The sequence below is a fragment of the Alexandromys fortis genome, unplaced genomic scaffold (assembly GCF_014885135.2).
Source record: "Alexandromys fortis isolate MF-2015 unplaced genomic scaffold, M_Fortis_MF-2015_v1.1 scaffold_13, whole genome shotgun sequence".
Classification (NCBI taxonomy): domain Eukaryota; kingdom Metazoa; phylum Chordata; class Mammalia; order Rodentia; family Cricetidae; genus Alexandromys; species Alexandromys fortis.
In genome coordinates this window covers 18594954-18617580 of record NW_026067908.1, presented here as the reverse complement: position 1 = coordinate 18617580, position 22627 = coordinate 18594954, and positions in this window count along the sequence as shown.

Below are 22627 nucleotides of genomic sequence, written 5' to 3'. Positions count from 1 at the left end.
CCATGATGCATAAATGCTGGATCTTATTCCATATTACTTTCAGTGGTGATGCAAAGTATCATAGCATGTAAGATTGATACTTCTCTTCCATAATGATTTTAAAATGCAGTAATGTCCCTCACAGGTGATGAGAACCATTCAGAGGAAGATGAGTGTACACAAGGCAGAATTAGACAAAAAGACAATAGCATCAGATTTAGGTTAGAGAGCAAATGCCAGGTAACTTACAAAAAAATTACCTAGAAAGTAGGTTAAATTGCTTCAGAGATCCCAGGAAAATCTCTCTCATTGGACAAAAGTAGGAAAGCAATAGAAAGTGCTAAAGGAATTGATAAAAAATGGAGCGCAATGCAAGCTAGGGATGATGCTGTTACAGGTGAGCTGAACATCTGAAACAACAGGTATGTGGGACTTGCATGAATATGTGTTTTCAAATGAACTCCAGGTAAAATGACCAACTTTAAAAAACACAATTTCATTTAGATCAATATGTACACCGGTTCAACATCTTCAAAGACATGAGATCTTGCTCTAGTTAATTAAAACAATAATTGTTTGCATTTCACTTCAACTATAAATTAAACTAATGCATGAAGGGGTTGTGAGAAAGAGGGAGAAGGAGTAAGACAAAGAGAAATGGCTGCTGTTTGACTAAAGTTACTGTGAGTCTATTTTCATAAACTTCACGGCAATATATTTTATTATTCCAAATTTCCAAGTCTGACACTTTGTAGGCACTGTCTGGGGAAACTCTAGTGACCTTTGTTGGGAATAACCCAGAGGAAAATCTGAGAACTGCTCCATTCCTGATAATTAGTGGAGTCTGAAAGTTTGTTTTCACACTTGGTCTTTTATTTATAGTTTTGGTAGAAAGATGAATATAGAAGTATTTTTTTAACATAAGTATTTTGGCTGTCTACAAAATATGTCACCTTTTGTCCTGTGTTATACTTTGGCTGTCTCTGATTTGACATGCAAACATGATATAATTTTGTGAGTCATATGATATATATTAAAGCCTAAATATGAACCCTTTGAATGTCTAATGTTGGTATTAATAAAACATTTTATGCAGAACAACTTTTGGTGTAGTCATTGTGTAAAGAGATATGAGTGTAAAAAATTATAACCAATCCAAATGATCAGTATAGAACCTAGACATGACCTATTGACTTCCTTGTGTAGCTTCTCATCTTTGACATTGGCGTAAGGTTACTACAAACAAGGAACAGATGCCAGGCAATTGAAGTGGAATAAGACTGTAGCATATTCAAACACTCACACACATACACCTAAACATGTTCACACGCATGTATGCAGGCACACACATGAGGCTGAGAGCGAGGGAAAGAAGGGAAGAAGGGATTGAAAAAGGGAGGAAAAGAGATATTTTGGTTCCACATAAGCCCCACTGACAGAACATTATATTATTGGACATAGGGGATACTTATGTTCAGTTCTTGTGATGTTTCAGGTAATTGGCATGTAAAAGGAAAGGAAAATTTCAAACATTCTGTAATGGAAAAGACCCTATGTGTCCCTGAGGTCTCCCTGATGTGTGGCTACTTACAAATGATGGCCTGATGTTATTATGAGGACATCTTCCTGTGTATGTTACCCATCATCTGTGATGAAGGAGGCAACAAAACTAGAAAGCTACTTACTCATAAAGGTTAGCATGCTGATATATCCTTCTCTCTCTCTTCCCCAAACCATAAAATTACCTATCTGATATTCACCTCACGTCTGAGAACAGAATCACGCTATTCGGATCCTGCTTTGATTTCCTTTACAATATAGATACATCATGAGCGATTTACTTCATGTTCTTCTTCTCTTATTTCTAGTATTGTCTGATAGGTGAGAAGGATGGAGTCTGTCAGCACATAGTGTGTGAAAGGTCAGACTGAGATTGTGCAGGATTCATTCTTCTGGAAACTATATAACAAGACAGAATGGATTTTTAGATGTTTCTGGTAGATAGCTCTATGGTGTAACACATTAGACACTTTCAAAATAGGTGTGGAAGAAGAATTCAGAAACATGGGGGAAGAAAGCCCTTCCAAAAGAAGAGCTACCTCACTGTGAATATATAAAGAGAATAAAGTATTAAGGTTATATTTAAAGAAAGTCATGCATAATATAGATAATCATTATTATTGCCTTTCTTCTATGGACAAGGATATATTATATATGTCAAGAAAATTAACATATTTACAAGCTTATTCCTTAAAAACTACATGAAAGAGAAGTGCCAGTGAGGGGGGGGCTCAAGTTGTAGCCAGGATACAAATCAAACTTTTGAGAATAAGCCCACTTCTAATTTCTGCACCTATTGTTTTGAAGGTCAGGACAAAATCAAGTTAATGTTCTCATTCAAGAGCTATGGAATCCAAACAAATATCAAGCCAAACTACTTTTTTTTTCTGTTTTGTTTTTCGAGCAAGATTTCTCTATTTATGCCCGGCTTTCCTGGAACCAGCTCTGTAGAACAGGCTGCCCTGAAACTCACAGAGACTCATCTGCCTCTGCCTCCGGAAAGCTGGATTAAAGGTGTGTGCCATCACCATCTGGCAGACCTTTTTTATATGAGTGAAAAATATCTTTCCCACTTGATTGTTCCCCTGGAGGGTTCCAGGGTGTTTGCTGAACAGCATCTGTGATGGAACTGCTGCACAGCCGCAAACTTTGTCATAGTTTAGGAGCTCTCAAAGGGCTAACTGGCTGGTGCCCTCCATGGTAATGTGGACACCACAGAGATTTAGATTTGGAGAGAAAAGTCTCGAGTATTTGTCTTGGGATGAAGCTTTTTATATCTCTGTGTCTTAGTTCCACATCTATTAAAAAATAATTATGTCTCCCAGGGTATGGTTATTCTAGTTGGTTCTAAGCTTGTAGCATGTACCTAGGAAATAGCAGTTTCCTTCTCCATGAATATCTTGGTAAATTCCTACCTTATAATACCATTGCATTAGTCTGATTGCCTTTCATACAATATTTCACAATAAGCATAATCTGTTTACTTCCTGAGATCACAATAGTGTATGTGAATTTCCTTCCACAACAAATAGTTTCTCATCCATTTCTAGCACTCTTCCTTCTTGATATCCAGGACTCAGGGACCTTCTCAGGCTTCCTTACTTTTATTCTACATAAAAAAGCAGTCCTGACTGCTGCTTCTGTACATTTCTTTCCCAGTGAGTTAATCATCCCGGCAAGAAAATAACACCAAATAGCCCACATCTGTTCATTTCTTCTAAAGCAAATGACTCACTTCTGCCTCTTAGAGAATCCCCCCAAATGTGTGATGCAGTTTAAAGTGATCCAGCCCTTCTCGGAAAGAGAGACGGGGCTTAATTTCAGAGACATTAATGGAGACCAGCAAAAACCTGAGCTGAAGTGGTGCATATTTTGTTTATTTGGACGAACAGAGCTATTTGGTGTGATTTCACATTCTGGCATCCAGCATTCCTTTCAGTTCCCTGGCAGGTGACTAAACAGCAGACTGCAGGGTAGCAGATAGAAAGCAGACATTTCTGCTGAACAGCAGATGAGCACCATAGGTACTCTTCCTAAGTGAATGCAGCTCACAGTGCTGCACAGGAAGTGAAGAGAGGAAGGACGGCGAGGAGCTAAAGACAAAGATCTTCAGAGAAAAGAAGGTCATAATGGGTAATGAACAATTATTGCCTCCTGTTGTTTAAACAACATTTCATGTTGGTAATATTAATTTTTACTTTTGTATAAACACCTAACATGTGTTTTTCTTAAAAAAAAAAAGTGTATATGTAATCAGTGTTGCCTGTGAATCATACTGTGTTCCCTATTCTGATACTATTCAATCATGTAACTTGTTTTCCTTGTTCTTCATCCTTGTGCATCCACGGCATGACTACATACAAGTTAATTATTCATGTTCATGATGGCCCTTTAATAATCTATATGTTTGAGCTACTATGAACATTGCTATACTTTACATGACCATGTCTACACTTGTTTTCCACTCACTGACTTCTCAAGTGTATGATACACGAAAACTGCTAGGCTACGGAACATAAGCATCTTAAAGTTAACTTAGTAGCTGCCCCAGCTTTCCAAAGGAGTTTGCCAGTTAACTTTCTGTAATGCTCATTCTTCATTTTTGACTTAACTGGATTGAGACTTTCCATGAATTTGGTGATATGGGTTTTTCAGAAAGTTTTAACTCAAAGGAAGTCTACTCTTGGATGTGGGTACCAACACCGAAAGGTTATGGGATGGAACTGAATGAAAAGGAAAGTGAGTGAGTGGGTATCTTCATCTCTCTCTGCTTCTTGACTGTGCACACATTGTGATTAGCCACCTCGTCTTGCTCCTGCCACCACCTACGTGGTATAATATTCTATCTCCTAATCCATGAACCAAAATAAACCTACCATTCTTAAGCTTCTACAGTCAGGCTATTATGTCACATTGTGCCTGGGTGGGAACAAATGCCCACCCAGGAATATATGAGATTGATTCCTTCATTTTCTTGCTTGTGGAATTAGGGGACTTTGACACTGAGGAGTGGCAATTTGGTTACATTAACTGTGATGAGGTGTTCTTTACTGGGGTGTACTGATTTCCAGCATATATATATATATATATATATATATTCAAAATCTACAAACATAATCCATACTTTTAAACTTAGATGCCCACTTAATCTTGCTGATGGAAAAGAAACCACATATTTCTATCCAAGCTTCACATCTTTAGCATCATTTGAACTGTTTTTATTAACATTCAACACATACATTTTTTAATAATCAAAACCAAACTCCATTTCCCCGGGAGCAAATTGCATAGATATTTTCAGAAACATTCTTATATCCCATTCAATGGCTAAACATAAAATTTTATTATTCTTTTCCTAATAAACACAGGAGAAATATCAGTGTCATTTCTGTTCTATTTTACATAAAGCTGTAACAATGCTGAGAGTGTTTATAAATCATCTCATTGCATTCTGACTGACCAGATTTTGTTTCTTTGTTCAATTCTGGGAAAAAATCTAAGAAGAACCCTTCCTAACATGACATGATTGATCCCTTCCTGGACAAGGGAGCGTGGGTATACAAACCTCACATCGATTAGCTCAGCTTGGGGCACTGGAACAGGCCTGGCTTGCGGCTCTTCCTCCTTTATTCTCAGCATCTGCTGGTTTCATGGACAAGATGTCTGATGATTTTCCTTTTGTTACATTGTTTACTGTGAGGTCAAAAAAAAAAAAAAACCCATCCTGTTGTCACGATCTCTATTGGAACTCTGGACCAAAAAGAAGAAATATATGTCTTTGAACATGAAGGTTGTGTGTTTACTGAAACATCACTTTGTTGACATTTGGGCTGATTTACTATATGGGAAAGAAAGTGGTGTATAGGAGACAGTATTTTGAAAGGAAGATATTTATCTACTGGCAATCCTGAGTACACTTATGTGCCTTCTTCACACAGTGCTTCTAAGCTCAGTAATTTCGAAGAGAAACTTCTAGATTCTTAGAAAGGTTCTTTGCTTTAAGCCATAGTGTTTCTACCTAAGAAACAAATGGTCAGGGCATTTTCACAGTGTCTGATCCTGGAAACCTTGAGCTAATTATCTAACTATTTGAGATTTTAAACCAGGTACCTTCTGAAAGTGTGCAAAACTTATGCCTGGCTTCTGTACCCTTGCCCTTCATGCGTAGTTCCTTTCCTACAGAGTCAGGAAAATCACAGGTGTTGCCTTCCCTGGTAAGTGAATGGGTTCTGATGGGGAAGCTCTGTTAACCAATCATGCCTAGTTAAGGCCCAGCTACCTGGAGCCCAGGAAGAAAAACTGGGACAGACCAGGTGTGCGCTCTCTCTGGGCGATTCCTGCCTGACACAGAGGAAGTCGGACTTCCCATTCTTGTGGTGTGAGTTTTCTCTCATAACAATTACAAATATAATTGTTTTATCTTTAAGCTGGTCTGTTTTTTTTTTTCCCCGAATAGAGCTAGCCTCAACTGGGTTCAACTTTTCACATGCAAGAAAGCAAAACGTAGAACTATAACTTTTTCAAAATTAACTATGAATAAATCATTCTTCCCCTAGTAGTAATTTAATGAATATTAAATATTTGGCTCTGAATGAGGATAGTATACATATTGTTGCATTTTCTAAGGCATGCAAAGAATTATACATGGTCTAAGTTGGTTTCATTTATTCAGAGAAACTTCCTTTTAGAAAATTCAATTCCTGTAGCTAAGGATCATTGTCCCATCAGCCATCAACCTGAATTACTATGCATATTTAGACATGTGCAATGTATAGATTTCATTGGTCACTTCAAGTGACTCAGCTCTATTAAAATAACAGCCGTGTGTTCTCTACGCATGTATCCTCAATGCCTACCCTGTTTTGTAACTATTTCACATAGTCATAACTGATGTAATAGAAACATAAGCTAACAACATTAGGAGAAGGAGACTGTCTATCTTGACACTTCTAAAATTTTTCCTGTAGAAGGTAATATCTTTTGAGAGATGAAGGAGCATTCCAAGTGAAGAATTCCCTATGTTGATAATGTGGTGTTTAGATTTTCGTTAATGACAGAGGAAGAGAAGGTAATGAGGAGGCAAGTATAACATGGAAAAGGTCCATAGATTTGAGCCATAGCTTTTTCAACTTTTGAATTCTCAGAAGACTGATCCTTTTGGCACAAACATCCTGAAGGTAAGAGTCATGGCATTTTTAAATCAGTTTGTCCAGGCAGATGATATCTAGCTATCAAAGGCAAATCTTGCAGGAAGAGCAACAAACAGGCAAGGCAGAGCAGACTTCTACAGACTCAAGTTGACTACCCTCATTTGAAATAAGCAAAACCAAACCAAGATGTGCCTTCCTCAGAGCAGAAGGCAGAAGACACAGTCCTTGTCACCCTTCTGCTTCTTAGTTTTGTCGATCACTTCCTCCCTTTAAATGATAGATTTTATTTTTATTGTTTTTTATTTTTGTTCATTTATTTATTTTAATGAAACTGATCATGAGAAAAAAAGATCTTGAACCTTGAAGAGCCCTCCTCAACGTACTAGATAAATAAGCTAGATGGTGTCCAGACAAAGAGATATGAATATAAAACTAATGTTGTTACTTACTGTGCTTCACAAAACTTCTAATCATGAAGACTTTTCTCATCCAAAGTCTTATTTTTTCTTTTCAAGAATGGAATCTTAAATTTGAATAACATCATCTGTACCTAAAAGTCTAACTTGCAAATAAGAACTGCCTTCCAGCTTAAAGTCCATGAAACACAAGATTAACCTGTGAAAAGAAAACACCGTGGAGATCTCTTGAAATAAATACACAGCATGTTAGTATTGCAACACTCTTGTGCATGCTTTGTGAAATAATCATGAAAAGAAAATAATAAATGACAAGGTGAGCATAAAATTAAGAGTACTTTTTTTCTGTACTGTGGTAGGAATAGAAAAGGACATATAACTTAATTCCTTAGGATTGAAACCTGGAGAACAACCATTTAAGATTAAGGGTCAGGTGAAGGGAATGATTCAGATAAAACCAAGGTCTGCAGTGCCCCTAACCACAGACTAATGTGCATCTTGTAACATTACTAGGACAGGTGCTCATGCAAATTACTGTGCTGAGTGATACATAAGGCCTAAACATTTTCACTCAGGACACTCTTATTATTCAAAATTTCTCACATTTTGCCTAACTGCTAAATATAACTCATCCCTTCCCATAAGATTGTTGTGAGAATCAGTCATATGATTTAATGGAATGGGGGTATCATTTCAGAATTAGAGGAGTCCTAGACAAATTAAGATACCTGACAAATTAGATCTGTCCTCTTGTACCTATAAACAAATGGAAAAGGTAATGATGAAATTCAGGAAAGGTATTTTATAGCTAACCCAGGAAGATAAGACAGCAACTTCACTCCTGTCTTCAGAGATTTTGACATAAACTCTGTAAGTTAGAATCCAGCATCTTTGTCACAGTCTCCAAAGACTCTTTTCAATGTGACAGTTCTGCTTTCTTTCTTTCTTTCTTTCTTTCTTTCTTTCTTTCTTTCTTTCTTTCTTTCTTTCTTCCTTCCTTCCTTCCTTCCTTCCTTCCTTCCTCCCTTCCTTCCTTCCTTCTTTCTTTTTCTATCTTTCCTTTTGTAGTGAGATGGATTGTCTCAGAAATCTCATTTTCAATTATGAGTCTGGAATAATTGACACCACTCCAACAGACGTTTCTTTGTCCATAACAGCCAGTGGCAGCAGGGACCATGGACATAAACATGAACCCAGCATGAATCATCAACATCATCATGGCTTCTGGTGGTAGCATGGACCTCAGCCATGAACAAAGTCTCATGAGGCCACCCTGATTTTGAAGAAAATAAAAGATAGTTCATTCTACAGCCAACCTTTACTGACCACAGACAAGGAACAGAGATTTACATCACTTAAAATTCCACAATCCATCTTCATGAAATTTTAAAGTTTTACAGAATAAATAAATTATAATTTAAGGCAAGTTTAAAATACGTTTATGGATACATCAAATAAAAAATTATTGAAATATGGAAAAGACCCTACTAGAGAAGTAAGATGTTATCTAATAACATTTTAACTTTTAGGTTCGTGGAAGCAAATTGGTCTGCTAAGTCAATAGATCCCAAAAGTTTTATCTGTTAGTCTGACACAGGGGTGAGAAAGGAATGGCTATTCCTAAGGACTAAAACTAACCCAAGATAAGGCTAATAGTGTCTTTACCCTTAATATCTGAATCTCTCAACATTATTTAACACCTAGATTATATACAACGTGGACATGTGTGTGTGGGCATGGGGGATCATGCATAGGTAATGATCTTGAGCCTATATTCGTATTGTTGAAAATCATGTGAAATTATTCAAATGAAGAGTTGTATCAAAAAGAAAGTTGTTACCTTAGGGGGATTGTTGACTGAACTCTCAAGATATTTAGCCATCCACTTCTTAGGTTTTCTTATTAATCACAGCATTTTTTTGTTTTGTTTTGTTTTTATCTCTGCTTTTTTTTTTAATTGAGAATAAGAAAAAAAAAAGTTTCCGCCTGCTCCCAGCCAGGTTTCTCTGTGTAACAACCCTAGCTGTCCTGGAACTAATTCTTGTAGACCACACTGGACTTGAACTCACAGAGATCCTCCTGCCTCTGTCTCCTGAGTACTGGAATTAAAGGCATGCACCACCAGCACCCAGCCATTTTGAAGCAAGTGGTCTTGAGTTGTAAAGGAAAGCAAACCAAGCACATCATTAGGATGAAGTCAGTAATCAATGTTCTTAGATAGTTCCTGTCTCTGCTTCTATTTTAGTTCTTACCCCGACTTCCCGAAGTGACAACTACTATGACCTGCCTATGTAAACCAAATAAACCCATTTCTTCTCTAATTTATGTTTCGTTATGATGTTTTAGCACAGTGAAAGGAACCAAAGTAGGACCCTTGTCTTTTTCTCTAAAGACTTAAACATGTTCTCAGAGTAAATATAGCTCTCAGACTCATCAGAAGATCTATGTAAAGTTGGAATCATTTTGTTAAACTTTTAATTAAATTAGACAAAAGTCAATAGCAAGCTTAAAAGCACTGTGACATGGATGGGGCTCCTGACTATAGTCACTCTGCATTTAATGTTGGATTTGGTTGAGGAGAGTTATGTCATGCAGACAGGGTTGATATTGAAAAATATGTAGATTTTATTCACACAATACATATATATCATATATATATATACATGTATGTAACAACAATTAATGAAAAAGGGGATAATGGATTTTGAAGAGAGCAAGGGTGCGGGTAAATTGAATGGATATACATATATATATATATATATATATATATATATATTTAAAAAATGCTCACGTTTGGTCATCAGAGAAATAGGGAAAAAGAGCTTGTATTATAAATGTTTCTTTAACATAATAAAATCAGCTCAGAAAAAGTAAGTTTTATCTGAAGGTGCTGAAAGTTTCTGTGGTGGTTTGAAGATTTCCTTCCCATGGTCTCAGACATTTGGGCACCTGGTCCACAACTGTGGAAAGTTTACAGAAATCTAGGAAGAGTATTCCTGTTTGAGAAAATATATCACTCAGGATGGGTTTTGAGGTTTCAAAGTCTATCACCATTCCCAGGTCCCATCACCATTTGTTCTTAGTGCTTGCAATTCAAGAGGTGAGCCCAAAGATTTCTGATCCTGCCTTCATGACTCCCCTTTACCACCACAGATTCTAATCCTTTAGACCATATACCAAATAAACTCTTTCTTTTTTAAATTGCTTTTGCCATGGTGTTTTGTCACAGCTGTAGAGGAGCAAACATACTAAAAGTAATAGTTTATGCCATCATCTAGACATAATACAGTATTGCTAAGGTAAGGAGTCTCAGTGAGTCAATGAAGAACTGACCTGTGGGTATGTTGGGTATGTTTTGGATGCATTTTCTTAATGGTGTTAAAAGAGATGCGGAGATCCATTATGAATATGCACAACAAAAATCTGTCGTCTGTATCCTAGATCAAATGAAACAGAGAGAGTAAGTTGAGTTTTAACATACATACAATATTTTTCTCTCTGCTGTTCAATATAGAAGTGGCTAATTGTTTTGGTTTCCTGCTCTGACTGGCCTCCAATGAGGGACCCTAAACTAGAATTGTAAACCAAATAAATCCTTTCTCCGCTAAGAAATTTTTGTTATGGTATTTTATCAAAGCAACAGAAGCATACCTAGGGCAGTGAAGCACTTACCTGCAATGAGATCATGCTTTGGAGAATACCAGACCACAAGGTCCACCAGAAAACAGAGTTTCTTCCAGCTCTCTACTGTTCGCTTGATTTTGTTTCCTCTAGTTTTTCATGGTTTTTCCCACCAGTCAGAAGAACTATACTTTACTTAATGTGATAGTGAATGAAAGACATTTTCCTTGTGTATTCCACCATAACTAATGCAATTCAATCACTCACATTAAAACCATTACTTTTGGAATGACAATGCCTTATCTGGGAAGCAGGTGTGATTGGTGCTCCACGTGGTTGTCTATGGCAGAAAAAAAAAAGACATCAAAATGCAACCTTTGTGATAGTGTTTATGTACACCCTGATGAGAAACAATAAATTTTATTCAAATATATTTTTCCTTTGCTGATATTAACACCCTAGCTTCTTGAAGAAACCAAATATAAACTGATTACTCTAAAATTGAATACACTTTATCATGACTAAATCTTGTTACCTCAAGTAGATTTGGGAATGGTTGAAGATTTCTAAGGCACCGTGTTTTTTTGTGTGTGCCTGCGAGGAAATTTATTGTGAGAAAGTCAACTGGATCATGAGGGTTTCAACTAATGCATAATAATCCATTGGTGGACAAATAATTGAATGGACAATATAGTATGGATGTAGTGAGATTGAGGAAGGTGAGGCATAAGTAGAGGAAAGAGAACACTGGCTTGTGTCCAGGGGGTCCATCTTACCCTGCACTCTTTTACTATACCTTTGATTTCTTCTTCATGTCCACCATTAATTAGTTAACGGCTTCTTTGTCCCATTGCCCTGTCTCTGATGTTCTGACCACCAACAAACAATATGGGTACCAAGTGAGCAATGAATAAAGTTATCGAAACTATGCACATGATAAGTCTTTCCAACTTGGAATAGTTTCTCTCTTGAGAAGAGTGACTACCACCACAACATGCCATTTTGAAATATAATTGCCAACTGCTCCCAACTCTAACAATGTAAGATATACTAATAAGCATTCTAGGACATAATGTAAAATCTTTAAATGATATTCAAAGTAAAAATTAAGCAGAAGGCATGTGTGCTTTTAATTGCTAGAATAGACTAGCAAATTTCTCCTGATTGACAGGGTGTTTTCTCAGACTATTCAGTCACTTCTTGCTGCTAATTGCCACTCACTGACATTAGATACTTACTCTACAAAAATTACTTGGGAAAAAAAAGGCACATTTTCCTGATGGCATTCCAAAGAGCTGGTTCAATGTCCTGAGGAATATTCTCTTAGGTTGTAAAGGATAGATACAAGAGCATAGAAATAATCTAAAATCATAAACTTGCTGAAGTCAGCTCTCTAAAGCATGTAAAGAGGTTGTAGTCAGGAAGAAGTTATTACTTTCCAAATAATATTGAAATGTTTTTGTGTAAGTTGAATTCTTTAGATCATCCCAGGAGAGATACTTGAGAGTAGAAAACTAAAACTCTCAGGAGTTGTATTCCATTTAATATAAGGGATTGAAACATAGACTAAAACTGAGCTTTAATATGAGAGTTGTCAAAGTATGGATACCAGGAAAGCACTGGCTGGTGTTTACAATGGTGGAGAGGATATAAAGTGTACATCCAATGGAAGGGGACAAGCTTCTAGACTGTCAGAAAAATATGAATGCAGCCAAGATACTCAACAGGCACATCATACTATATTATATGCAGTCTCTATTTATCTAAGTCCCCATGGGGGATATCTGTGGTATAGTTTTACTGATTTGTTTGTTTGCTTTTAAACAAAACCTTACTCCATATTATAAGTGGGCCTTTATTTTGCAATTCTCTGCTTTCTGAATGCTGATATTACAGCATGTACTTAGGTACCTGACTTTCACAGACAATTTGCTTTTGTTTGATTTCTCTTTCTTTAATCTTTGGTCATAATTCAATCAAATATAAGAAACTGATTTGTGAAGGTCACCATGGATAGAGAAGAACTGTAAGATCTATTTTTAGAGTGAAGGGATACTTGTTTCCAAAACTTCTCAATGTTTTAATTCTCAACCTTTTAAAACTATGTGTATTTATTTGTTGTATCTTCCACTGAAGAATATAAAAATGTTAAAAGTAATTCAGTCATGGATTACCTATTCCTTTTGATAATCTGGTGTGTTTCCACTGTTCCTTCATTTAGAATGCTACTTCCTTATACAATCCAGATCAGATTTTCTTTATACTATTTTGTATCCTGGCTTCTTTTTCTCTCACTAACAGATTTAAGTACAATCTACCACCAGTTTTCATGAATAAAGATTTATTGTTCACAGCTGTATTCATTAGCTATGTATTGTTTATTGCTGTTTCCCCCATTGCATTTAAAATTTATAAAATTGAGAGGTTTCAACAGAGGCTTCATGGCCTGAAAATTCTAAAATATTCTGTCTGCCACTATACAAAGAAGTCAAAGACCTGAATTTAAGAATTTTATCTCCAATAGAATTAGATTTTTTTTTTACATTATTCGTAACAGCTTTGTAACTTTGGGTGAAGTGCTAACTCTCTTAGAGTTTTCCTTAAGTTTATCTGTTTTACTCAGTGTGTGTGTGTGTGTGTTAATTAAGTATGAAAGTGCATATAGAATGTACATTTTCTACCAACATGAAAGTTTGATAGGATGTTTACAAAGTCCCCTGCCTCAAATATGAAAATATGCCAGCACTGGGGAGCAGTGTTACTTTGCTGATTTGGATATTCCGTAGATTGCTTCTTTTGGTTAAGAGAACTCCTGTGTCCATACACTTTCTAAGAGACACGACTGAATTCTCGAAGCTCCAAACAATTAGTCATGACTTGCCTAAGGTCATCAGAATATTCATTCCTCTGTTCATAAAGCAACATGAAAAGACAACAGCATTATTGAGCGAGCTAACAAAGGTAAGTATTGCAAGATTCTTCATGTGGTGATGAAATTCCTCCTTGTTTATTTCCACTATTTGCTTTTATATTGAGTCTCTAAGAAGGAAACACCACTGCATACTTAGATGAAAGCCTTTAAAGAAAAAAAAAGCACTTTATTGTTTCCAATGATCAATTTCCATTTCACTTCCATATCATTAATTTTACAGACAGAAAATATAAGTCCTATTTTTTTCTTTGCTTTATCTCATCCCGTTTAAGTTATGTGACCAACCATCCTAAAATCCTTACCTTTCTCTACTAGACTGACAGTTTCATACTGAAGTCCAACAATAGGCAATGAACAAAAACCTCAGTGTTGCCAGGTATTTACAATAGTGTCATTTAAGCTTCTCCAGGTACAAAGTAAAAAGCATCAGAGCATATTCCAGACCTAACTCCGCATGCTCAGATACTTCTGCAAGGTTCCACTCTACAGATCAGTGCTCTCTGGCTCTCACACTGAAGCTCACGTTTTCTCTCCTTGTGGAATTAAAAGGTTCTGAATCTTCTGTGCAAGATTATTTTGAAATATCACATTTCTATAATTATCAAGAATATATTCCTTTTCTTCATTTTCTGTATGTTTTATTCTTTTGCATTCATTTGATGTGACTATGCATCATGCTTTTTAGATATATCCTAATAGTTTTGTATATTTTTGTAACTTCTGATTGGGAGTTAATGTCAATGTTCATAACAAGAATTCAAATAAATGTATATTTGGGGTATTTTCATTCATTTCTATTAAACATGCTTAGTAATGGAATTGCAAGAATTGTATATATTCAACCTTAACAAGATTTCCATTTCCAAATTAATTATATTAGTTTAAACTCCTATCACTAGTGTATATAATAATATTCTAAAGTGGTTTATGAGTGTTCTACTGCTTCACCATCTTATTAATACTATCTCATAGTGTTTTTAATTTACAGTTTTAAAATGTGTAATCACATGGTGTGCCTTTTTAATTGTTAATTGGAAATTAGTATACATTTAAAGTAGCTGTTCAAACTTATTGATCTCTTAAAATTATATTTTATTATTGATTTATAAAAATGCTTCCTATATTTTGAAATTAAATCTATGCATTTTCTAATCACCATCCTATGCTTCATCACCCTCTTTGACTGATTTACAAACACAGATTATTAATAATTAGAAGGAAAATTATCAAGAGCTTTCTTTATTTTTAGATATTATGTTCTATTAAAATATTCTGAATTATCATATATCTTTATGTTTTACTCTCTTTATCACTAGAATTTTGCTGTTTTTAACTACAGTCTTACTGAACTTTGTGTTTGTCTGCATGTGAGCATGAGTTCTCATGCATGTTTGCATGTACAGACTCTACACCTAGGTTAATCATATTCATAGCTAATCAGCTTTATACCTTTGCTTCTAGTCTGCTCTTTAGGAAATTCAAACATGTATAATTTTCAATAATGTTTTATTTTTTACTTATATTTTAGCTGCTTTACTTGTTATTCTAACAAAAGCATGAAAGAGGTATTCCCATAGAGAAGAAATTATTTGACTACTGGCTTGAATGCAATTTCTACATGACAGGAAATAGTATATTGGTATGAACAACATTTAACTGTGTCACTAGGAAGTTGAAACTGCTTATCCAAAGAGTGGAATGAAAGTTGGGACAAGGATATAAAGATCAAGGCCTGCTATCAAATACCCTCTTCCTCTAGTTAGGCCAAAAATTTCAGATATTCTACAGCCTCTTAAAACAATTCCACCAACTGGGGACTAAGCCCATGATGTTAATGGGAATATTTCATACCCAAACTATGATATGAAATCACCAATTTTCTTTAGACTATTGTTATTTTTTGATGATTTGTTTAGGTGATAAACTTCCATCCATCATCTGCTTACTATCTCTGGATAGTTTAATCATGTTTCAAAAAAATAACACAATGTAAATTCTTATTTCAAAATTATCTTTAGTTCATGCATATATCATTGTCTTTGCTTTATAGCATTTTTAATTTAGTAAAAGAGATGTTTTTCTCTATTGTATAGATAATATGGATTTTGTGAATAATTATCTTTTCAATGTTTTCTAACAAAGTGCAGAAAATGGCCATATCCATCCCTTCCTTCCCATCTGCTGATAAGATTAATGTCCTGATTAGCACTTTCTGAGTTGGTTGGGGGTAAAAATGACTGCATTTGGCTCATCTCATTTGCTGACATCTTCATTAACCTCTCCGATAAGGAAACCATTTCACAATACAAATTTCTCAAGGCTAGAGATTTTATCTCCCATTCACCTAACAGTATTTCTCCAAGTATGATGCAGGCAGGTTCAGCTGTAGCAATTGTACTGAGATGCTCTGTCCTTTTGTCTTTCTTGTTTAAAAGATGACAAAGGAAACCAATTATTTCATGGGAACTAGACAATCAGAATTTTCAATAGAAATTTACACCTTTTCAGATTAGAAAGAAGAGGTGAGAATAGAACAGAATTCTCAGGATACAAAGAGGGAAAGCAACTGGCTGAAAATCTGGAAAGAGCAGGGTGTCAACCTGTTTTGAATTTTATCAACCAGAAGAAAGAGTAGAGTTTCTAAGCTTGCTCCTTAGGTACTCACCGCTTTCTCACTCTTTTTGTTTTTTTCATCTTGATTCTGATCCAGCAAATAAAAATTAATATTTCTGTCTCTTATATAAAGTAAAGAAAATAATTTATTAATCGACTGATTTTGAATTTTAGGAAATGTAAAATATCTCATCAGATCTCATCAGCTTTAAAATAATTTCTGAGGACTTTTTAAAATAGCCGTTTCTCGATGCTGTTTGCTATTTGTTCTCAGCATAATTTATTACATTAGTTAGATAATGAAAGTTTTCATAAGTTTTCCAAAAAAATTCAGTGGCAATATGCGAAGTATAAGAAAATATTTAGCCCTGACTTTGGGTGTCAAATGTCCTGTGATAACTATTCAGGAATGGCTGGTTTAAGCCTGTACATATATTATTGTTACATGTTGAAAAAATATAGTTTCCACTGATATAGATTTCAATAATTATTATATAATAAATAGAATAAAATAATCAGAAAATAATGATTATTTAGGATTTATCACTTTTATTTTAAGACCATTTAAGTTATTCTTATTTATTTTTATGTGAACCTGTATGTGTTCACAGATGTGTGTGCATGTTTGTCAACTCCAGACATCAGTATCAGATGCTGTACTTACTTGCTCTTCTAGTCTCTCGAGTGTAGTTTGATTCATTGGAGGCAGAATCTATCACTGAACCTGGAGCTTACCAGTCAAAGTAAGGCTCTGAGATGCCTGTCTCCGCCTTTCTGCTCAGATCACAGGCGTGTGCCACCTGGTGCTGCTTTCATAAGTGTGCCAAGGGTGCAGACTCAGGTCTCTACGCTCTCACAGCAAAGGATTTGCTGACAGAACCACCTGACAAGGCGGTTAATTTAACTCTTAGAAGTGACTGTGTTTAACTCATTCATTGTGAAACTGTTTAACATGTAATACAGTTTTGGGAAAGTCATTGGAGCAGGCTCAGCCATGCTATTGTTTCTTAACTGTGGATCAGTGGGTCTGTCAGACACATGGTGACATGAGCAAATCCAATGTTTCCATTAACATTCTTGTTGGGATTACCATCTCAATTAAATTCAGAATTTCCTAAACTTTCATATGCATTACAGCCAACTAGAGTTTAGAAAAACTAGTTCTTGAATGTTGCACTCACAGCAACTGTTTCAGTAGCTATCTTCTGTAGAACAAGGCCTATATGCCATTGTAAGCCCATGCAAGTGTTATATTGAATCCCTATTAACTGCGTAGTGCTCAGATTTATTCTGCTACCCATGTGACCACTAATTAAAAGTCACTCTGTGCTTAATGGTAAATAAAACATTTACTTATGAATATACATGAACCATGATTTCCTTGTGTCTTTGATATCTGATCCTAGTTATCCTTAAGAAAATTCACTGATCAACATATTTGCTCTGTCTTTTGCTTAAAACAACAACAATGCACAAAAAAATCACAACAAAACCAAAGACCAAAAAACTTGAATATTTTTAACCAAGTATAACAATCAAAATTATAGACCTTCCATCCAAGTACTAACCAGACCTGGCAAAGTTTAATTTCTGAGATGAGAGAGGCATGGGCACATTCAGGGTGTAACTCTAATCAAGTAGATGAAAGACCTGTATGGCAAGTCTTGAAGCAGTGGGGAAAAGCTTGGTCCTGCCTCAACTAATGTGCCAGGCTTTGTGGATTTCCCATGGGAGGCCTTACTCTTTGGGAGGAGTGGATGGGGTTAGGTTTGTGGGGAGGTGAAGGGGGACCAAAAGGAGGGGTTGGGAGGTTTAGTTATATTTTGTTTGTGTTTTAACAAATAAAGCTTGCCTGAAGATCAAAGTGAAGAGCTAAGTCATTAGAAGCCAGGACATTGTGGCTCACATCTTTAATCCCAGCACTAGGGAGGTGGCGATAGGAGAAGGGATATGGCTTGGTGGAGACAGGAATAATAAGATGGGAGGAAACAGAAACTCATTGTAGTCTGAAGATGCAGTGTGAAGATGCAGGCTGAGCACACAGTCTATGAAGAGGATCATCCTTTCTATCTGAGGATTTATAGAGGTAAATGGTCTCTCTAGTGGCTGGCTATGCTGCATCTATGATCTCTCGGCTTTCACAGCCCTAATATTTGATTCCAAGTATTTTAATATAATGAGCAGTCAGAATTCATGCTACTAGAGGGAGAACTGTGGTTGGTATGTAAAATAAATAAAAATTAAAAAAAGAAAAATTCTGGAGGTATCACCATCTCTGATTTCAAACTCTACTACAGAGGTATAGTAATAAAAAATGTGTGGTGTTGGCAAACAACTGGCAGGTTAATCAATAGAATCACATCGAAGACCCAGAAATAAATTCACATACCTACAGATATCAAATTTTTGACAAATCAGCCAAAACTATGCAATGGACAAAAAGACAGTATCTTCAACAAATGGTATTGGTCAAACTAGAGGTGGGCATGTAGAGAAATGAAAATAGATCCATATCTATAACCCTGCACAAAACAAGTCCAGGTACGTCAAGAACTCATCATAAACCCAAATACACTGAACTTGATAGAAGAGAAATCAGTGAACAGCCTTGAAAGCATTGACAGGAGACAACTTTTTGAATAGAAAATCAATAGCACAGAAACTAAGATCAACAATTAATAAAATGGACTTCGTGAAACTGTAAAGCTTCTATAAGGCAAAGGACATTAAAATCAGATAAAGCAGTAGCCTATAAAATGGGAAAAGACCAACACTCTATCTGACAGAGTCCTGATTTTCAAAGTATATAAAAAAATCAAGAAAACAGACATCAAAAACTAAATAGTACAATTAAAAAAAAACGGCATTCAGATCTGAGCAAAGAATTCTCAACAGAGAAATCTCAAATGCTAAGAAGCACTTAAAGAAATAGTCAACATCCTTAACCTTTAGGGAAATGCAAATCCAAAGAACACTAAGATTCTTCTTTCACCTGTCAGAATGGCTATGATCAAAAAACACAAGTGGAAGCTCATGCTAGAGAAAAATGTGGAACAAGGGGAACACTCCTCCATGGCTGGTGAGAGTGCAAACTGGTACAGCCATTTTGGAAACAATATGGTGATTTCTTCAAAACTTGGGAATTGATCTATCTGAAGACACAATATACTTCTCTTGGACATAAACCAAAAGAATGCTCAATCATACCACAAGCTGCAGAGGAAGCAAGATGTGACTGCCCCACTGAAAATGGTACCAAGTCACGTGGCTAACTCAGACAAGAATTACGGGCTAATGTATAAGAATTAGTAAACAAGAAGCCTGAGCTAATTGGCCAACCAGTTTATAACTAATGTATACCTGTGCATGTCTTTGGGGCTGAATGGTTGTAGGACCAGGTGGGACAGAAAACCTCAGTCAACAGCACTCAAGCATTTTTATGTAAAGCATGAAAAATACAAAGGAAATATGAAAATTAGAAAATTGAAAGAATATTAAAAAGGAGGAAAGCTATTTTTGGGGGAGCAGGGTTCAAGACACGGTTTCTTTGATGTCTATCCTGAAACTAGCTCTTGTAGACCAGGCTGGCCTTAACTCACAGAGATCTGACTGCTTCTGACTCCTGAGTGCTGGGATTAAAGGCGTGTGCCACCACCACTCATCTGAAGAAGGCTATTACAAGCACCAGAAAAATAATACTTTGTGTTCAGTAAATAAAAGACCTAGAGTTTGAGATTTCTATCCTTGGGACCATGAGAGAAAAGCAAAAAGAATAAACATAGACTCAAGTATCATTTTTTTTCCTGAAATTTATGGATCTATAATGACTTACTGATTCTGTCTGTGTGAAATTAGTAGGCATTTCAGAAACACTTAAGAAATGGGCCTTAGCCATTCTGACAGGTTTAAGATGGTATCTCAAAGTTGTTTTAATTTGCATTTCCCTGATCACCAAGGAGGATGAGCATGACCTTAAGTGTCTTTTGGCCATTTGAATTTCTTCTGTTGAGAATTCTTTGTTCAGTCCAGTGCCCCATTTTTTAATTGGGTTAATTAGCATTTTAAAGTCTAGTTTCTTGAGTTCTTTATATATTTTGGAGTTCAGACCTTTGTCTGTTGCGGGGTTGGTGAAGATCTTCTCCCAGTCAGTAGGTTGCCTTTTTGTCTTGGTGACAGTGTCCTTTGCTTTACAGAAGCTTCTCAGTTTCAGGAGGTCTCATTTATTCAATGTTGTCTTTAATGTCTGCATGGGATGAAACCGGAGTTTCTGAACGTGGCAGACAATGAAGGCTGATGAGAAGCCAAGGACAATGGCACTAGGTTTCAATCCTAATACATGAACTGGCTTTGTGGGAGCCTAGCCTGTTTGGATGCTCACCTTCCCGGTCCTGGATAGAAGTGGGAGGACCTTGAACTTCCCACAGGGCAAGGAATCTGGACTGCTCCTCATTCTCCAGAGGGAAGGGGAATGGAGTAAGGGGGAGGGGGAGAGGGGGAGTGAAGTAGGGGAGGGGGAGATGTGTGTGAGGAGGGGGAGGGAAATGGGAAATTTTTTTTTCAACAACAAAAAATAAAATAAAATAAAATAAATGGGCCTTAGAGGTGAAGTGAGCTATTGACTCACCATATTCATTTTCATCTTTCGCAGTGAGATGATGAGGATTAGCCTATGCTTTTTGTAACAGAGAAAGCTAAACACTAAAGAAAATCCACATAGGTTCTGAAGAATTCAATTCTACTCGCAACTAACAATAAATATTACAAGAATGTTACTTTTAAGTCACATGTCAGTATAATAGTATATATGTGTAAATTTTTAATATTTACAAATGACTAAAGGTCACACAAAACGTTTGTCATCTTTTGATACCCTGTCCCAGCCAAGAGTGTAGTCCAACCATTCTGTATTTTTGGACATATGAACTGCCCTTGGTCATCAGTAGAGTAATTTGGGGTACATAATTTCCTACAAAAAATTACTGCCACAGTTAGGTGTTGCTATCTACATACATATTTGATATAATATCATATTTGACCCAATTTATTCCCTCTGTGGAATGGTGTGATATGTAAAGAAACATCTGCTTATTGCATTTATTTACACTATTGTATTTTGAAACTAAAGACATGGTATGTTTATTTACTATGTCATGGAAGGCAGTATTTTCTTTTAGACAGCAGAAAAAAGATAAGATGGGAAATATCTTTGATAAAAAAAAGAACACAGTAATATAGATGAGCATTTGAATAAGCAACATCAAATTTCTCTCAAACTACACTTTTGCTATCTTATATTTTGTACCTTTGTTTTGACTGTAGTGTATATGATATATGAAAAATTTCATGCAAATATAGCTGTACTCTAATACATTTTATGAGAAATTTTAAATCTTTAATTTGAGATGATAAGCATTGTGATATAGTGTATAACTTTAAAATGGTTTTGAAGGTGACAAGGAGAAACCAAATAGCAGAATAGGATCAACTTTAGGTTGTTAGGTAACTAGAGTAATGACTGAGGGGTACCTGATGCCATGATGATGGCTTTACTGGTGTCCTCTCTAAGTATGCGTCATCTCTTTCTTATTTTTTATCACAAAAGAAGTCTTCATGTTGTGTCTCATACAGCAATTACAATATTATACTCTTAATGGAAAATAATAATTTTAAAAGTAATAGTTTTGAAGAAATTATTTCAAAAGCATCTGTATAAACTTAAGTAACATGTACTTATTATTAGACCAAAGTTTTTGTGTCATTTGTCTACACTCTGTCAGTCATTTATTAGCTATTATCTATCTATCTATCTATCTATCTATCTATCTATCTATCACCTATCTACTATCTATCATCTATTGTCTGTCTAGTGATTTATGTGGTCTATCACTCTCTCTTATTACTTATATTTTATGTTACTATATAATGTATATATGACAACTTTATTATATCTATTTTGCATGCAATCTCTTAATTAGAAATGTTTGAGGAGTATGAAAAATATTAATTATGTAAAGCCTTGATTGGACTAGAAACTTTTTTGTTTAATCCCTTATTCATGAATAACTTTCTCAATCCTATTTTTTTTTTTAATTAGCTTTCAAGGTATCTTCATTGATTCCTTAGGACAATTGTGAAAGACTTTGTTTTAGGCTTTTCTTCCTAACCTGGATGAAATGCTTATTGAGAAACAAAGAGCAGAAAGTAATTCTGTTAATAGTGAGAAACAGTGAAGTACTTGCCTCATAATATATGGACTTGAGTTCTAATCCCTAAAACCTATATAACAAGTCAGACATGATGATGTGTGCTTATATTCTCAGAAGGGAAAAGAGGAGGAAGTAGAAAAGAGAGATATA